The following is a 5,312-nucleotide window of genomic DNA, read 5'->3' on the forward strand; positions in this document are numbered from 1 at the left end:
ACAAAACAAAACAAAACAAAAAAAAACAACAAGCCCTCAGGTGTTAGAGCATCATTCATGGACCGCCTCTCCAGGTCCCTGTGCCCCACCCCAGCCAGGCACAGCACGGCCTAGTGCAGAGCAGCACGTACCACATGCACACACACGTACACACCCACCCACACACAAATGCACACACATGTGCTTACACGTACACACAGGGTCTGGCTCCTGGCGCCATGCTTTGAGCTCAAGACATGGCATTTTCATGAACTGTTTTTGTGAACTCTTGTTCCGTCTTACCTACAGCTCAGCACATCATGGTCCTCATCACCCCTGGCCCAGCTCATTTCTAGGTGGGGCCTTCCAGTCAGTCTCACTGACAGGGGAAGCAGTAGAGACTTAGAAGAGAATGGAAGGGAACATACTGTACTCTCTTAATCAACCTACATGCCACCACACACACACACACACACACACACACACCAGATCCCCTCTGATGGGAGCCCAAAGCACTCTGAGTGTTCAGGGCCAGTAACCCCACTCCGTATTTGCCAAAAGTCAGCCTCTTGGTCCCAAATTCAGTCATGCTATTCTGGGCATATAAACCGACAAAATACTGATTAAGCACTCACTGTGTGCTTGCTCTCCTGAGGGCCTGAGACCCGGAAGCCTCCCCACCAGAAACAGGGACCTCCTCAAGACTTCCTGGCTGCTGCCTGCCTGCCTCTGGCTCTTGCCCTTCAGCATCTGTATTCATTTGTTAGGGCTGCCATAACAAGACACTGCAGACTGGGGGGCTTAAACAACAGACATGTATTATCTCCCAGCTCTGGAGGACAAGTTCAAGATCAAGACGTCTGCAGGGTTAGTGTCTTGTGAGGCCTCACTCCTTGGTTTGCAGATGGCTGTCTTCTCCCTGTGTCTTCATTTTGTGGTCTTTCTTCTGTGTGTGTCTGTGTCCTAATCTCCTCTTCTTATAAAGACATCAGTCATATTGGATTAGAGCCCAGCCTAATAATGACCTTATTTTACTTTACTTAAAGTCAGCCTCTTGGTCTCAGTCATGCTATTCTGGGCATATAAACCGACAAAATACTGATTAAGCACTCACTGTGTGCTTGCTCTCCTGAGGGCCTGAGACCCGGAAGCCTCCCCACCAGAAACAGGGACCTCCTCAAGACTTCCTGGCTGCTGCCTGCCTGCCTCTGGCTCTTGCCCTTCAGCATCTGTATTCATTTGTTAGGGCTGCCATAACAAGACACTGCAGACTGGGGGGCTTAAACAACAGACATGTATTATCTCCCAGCTCTGGAGGACAAGTTCAAGATCAAGACGTCTGCAGGGTTAGTGTCTTGTGAGGCCTCACTCCTTGGTTTGCAGATGGCTGTCTTCTCCCTGTGTCTTCATTTTGTGGTCTTTCTTCTGTGTGTGTCTGTGTCCTAATCTCCTCTTCTTATAAAGACATCAGTCATATTGGATTAGAGCCCAGCCTAATAATGACCTTATTTTACTTTACTTACTTCTTTAAAGACCTTATCTCCAAATAAGGTCACATTCTGAGGTACTAGGGGTTAGGACTTCAACCTTTAAATTTGGGGGAGGCGGACACAATTCAGCCCATGACAGCGTCCATAGCTGAGCACCTCAGAGACTCCCATGGAAAGGTCAGTCAGGACTCTGACATCTTTGATGGACCCTCATCTTCCCCCACCGAAGCCTCATACCTGGACCGCCTTTGTGATGTCACGTTCCCCTGTCAATGTATCCTCCTTAACATCTGCCATTTCTCTCTTTCCCCTCCTCTCTCCCTTCTCCAATTTCCTTCATCCTGCTGCAGTGCCTTCCCCTTCTTCTCCCTGCAAAGCCCCGTTTTCATGATCTTGTTTTCTTCCCAGTTTCACTAGCTTTTACCCTTTCTTGCTGTTGAGCTCCCATCACAGTTTTCTCATGAGATCTCCCTCTCACTCACAGCTTTCAACCTTTATAAGAAATGAGGATACACCACAAAAAGAGCTTTGTAATTTAACTCTTTTGAGTTGGCTGAGTCCTCATTCATTATAAAGTGCTCTTAAAATCAAAGCTAATTTGATTCAGAAGAGCCAAGGATTAAGATGTCAAGAGCTGGGCTTCTCAGAATGTGGTCTATAGACCACAAATGTGGACACGGAAGGCCCCCAATGTCACTTCTAACCTCAGGTAATGTTTGATTAAATGTTTTATTGCCTTTTTATTATAAAAGCCATACTTCCTCAAATGGAAAACAAAGAATAATGCATGTTACAGGAAAACCAAAATTTATCAACAATTATCAACTGGAGATAATCACTTTGATATTTCATTGCACTTGCAATATTTCCAAGAATATCTGTGTATTTAATGAATGGAATATTTTCCATGTTATTTCCTAATCAGTCACATTTAGTACATAGGAAATCTTCCAATATATATTTTGTCTCAATCCTTCGATTACCTCTTTTTTTTGGAAATTCATTTGAGTTTCCAAGGTAAGTATATTGTCTTTTTCTAAAAAATGAACAGAATTTTCTGTCCTTTATATGTAACATTTCTGTTTCATGTTTTATTGAATTGGTTGTAACCTCCTGAACAATGTTAAATAAAAATTGTAATAGATGACATATTTTACCTGATTTCAATGGGAACACTTGTAGATTTTTTGCTACTTGGTTTAAGATAAATACTCTAATAACTGATTCACTTTGTTGTAAAGCAGAAACTAACACACCATTGTAAACAATTATACGCCAATAAAGATGTTAAAAAAAAAAGATAAATACTGTATATCATCTGAAGAAAATTTCTATCCTTAGTTCTAAAAATAATATAGGAATTATTGTTGTATTTACTACATTTTTAATTGTGATATAATTTGCATACCATAAAATTCAGCTTTTTAAAGCATGCGATTCAGTGGTTTATAGGCCATTCACAAAGTGTGTAATCACCACTGCTATCTAATTTCAGAATGCTTTCATCGCCCCAAGAAGAAACCCCATATCCATTAGCAGTCACTTCTCGCTCCTCTCCTTTCCCTGAATCCCAGGCAACCATCAATCTGCTTTCTGTCTCTATAAATTTGCCTGTTTGGAAATTTCATATAAATAGAATAATGCATTTTGTAGCCTTTTGTGTCTGGCTTCTTTCACTTAGAGTAATATTTTCAAGGTTCATTCACATTATAGCATAGATCAGTACTGAATTCTTTTTATGGCTGAATAATTTTGTTTATCCATTCATCACTTGATGGACATGTAGGTTGTTTTCACTTTTTTGTATTAGAAATAATGTTGCTATGAATATTCATGTACAAGTTTTTGTGTGTACATTTGTTTTCAATTATCAGAATTGCTGAGCTGTATAGTAACTCTATTTTTAACTTTTTAAGGAACTGCCAAAATGTTTTCTAAAGTGGCTGCACCATTTTACATTCCTACCAGCATTGTCTGAGGGTTCCAATTTCTCCACATCCTCACCAACTCTTCTTATTATGTCCTTTTTTATTATAGCCATCCTGGTGGGTTTCTCATGTAGTTGTTTTTTGTTTTGTTTTGTTTTTTGCGGTACGCGGGCCTCTCACTGTTGTGGCCTCTCCCCTTGCAGAGCGCAGGCTCGGCGGCCATGGCCCACTGGCCTAGCCGCTCCGCAGCATGTGGGATCTTCCCAGACCGGGGCACGAACCCATATCCCCTGCATCGGCAGGCGGACTCTCAACCACTGCGCCACCAGGGAATCCCTCTCATGTAGTTTTGGTTTGCATTTCCCTAAAGACAAATGATGTTGAGTATATTTTCATATGCTTATTAGTCATTTGTATATCTCCTTTGAAGAAATATTTTTCAAATCTTTAGCCCATTTTTAAATTGGGATACTTGTTTTTTATTGTTGAGTTATAAGAGTTCTTTATATATTTTGGATACCAGACTTTTATCAGATATGTGATGTGCAACTATTTCTCCCATTTTGTGGATTGTTTTCCACTTTCTTAATAGTATCCTCTGAACATAAAAGTTTTTCATTTTGACGAAGTCCAATTTATATAATTTTTGTTTGCTTGTGCTTTTGGTGTCATATCTAAGAGAAATCATTGCCTGATCCAAGATCATGAAGATTTACACCTCTGTTTTCCTCTAAGAGTTTTATAGTTTTAACTCTTACATTTAGATCTTTTTTATTTTAATTTGTATATGTGGTATGCGGTAGAAAGCCAGCTTCATTCTTTTGCATACAGATATCCAGTTGTCCCAGCCTATTTGCTGAAAACATTATTCTTTCCCCCGTTGAATTATCTGGGCACCGTAGGTAAAAAACAATTGACCATAAATGTATGGGGTTATTTTTAATATTTTTCTTTTTAATATCTACTAAGACTATCATAAGATCCTTCTTTCAATATGAAGTATTGTTAGATTTAACAATTTCTGTCTTTACAGTCATGAGATGACCCAAACTCAAGTCATGGTGAATTGTTCTTTTCACACTCTATAAATTTGATTAGATATCATTTTGTGTTTATAAGTGAGATCAATATATTGTTTACTCTTTTAGTGCCATCTTTGTCAGGCTTTGTTGTCACATTTCTGTAAATTTCATAAAATAAGTTCCATCTCTTTCTGTAATTTGGGAAAATAAAGGGTGTAAAGTGGTTCAAGATCTAAAATGTTTGAGGTCCCTTGATCCTCTGGAAAGGTTGCCCTTACTCACCCTGATCCTTGTCTTATTTGGTGGAGGTCCCAGGTCTCTACAAAGTGAAGAGTTTAAACCATGAATGAATACTTACCTCAGCTGAGTTTGAGATATGCTTTAAAAATAAGTCACTATCTGAAGAACAATTTTATCCCCTCCTTCCTCCATCCATGTCAGCTGAAGTTATCCTCTACATTAAAAATTTGTTTCCCCAATGTTCCTGTCATCTTTCATTTGTCCTTAATGCCCATCATCTTTCCCCCTGTCTCCAGCTGCTACTACTTAATCTAAAGAAAATACAACCTGTGCAGTTGACATGTTTGCTTTTCTGAATATCTTGCATCTGTCTTTATGTTAAAATTTTGCTTCTTCGTGTGATGGTTAGAGTGTAGGCTCTGGTACCAGGCTGCGTGGGTGTGAAGCCTGATTCTGATGTACATCAGCTCTATGACCTTGACAAGGTCTTAGCTTACTCACCTATAAAACAGGACTAATCCTAGGACCCACCTCATTGGTTTGTGGAGAGCATTACATGACTTATTATTCATAAAGTGTTTAGAACAATGCTTGGCCCTTAGAATATCCATGTTTGGGCTTCCCTGGTGGCGCAGTGGTTGAGAGTCCGCCTG

This window comes from Physeter macrocephalus, chromosome 20 (assembly GCF_002837175.3).
Source record: "Physeter macrocephalus isolate SW-GA chromosome 20, ASM283717v5, whole genome shotgun sequence".
Classification (NCBI taxonomy): domain Eukaryota; kingdom Metazoa; phylum Chordata; class Mammalia; order Artiodactyla; family Physeteridae; genus Physeter; species Physeter macrocephalus.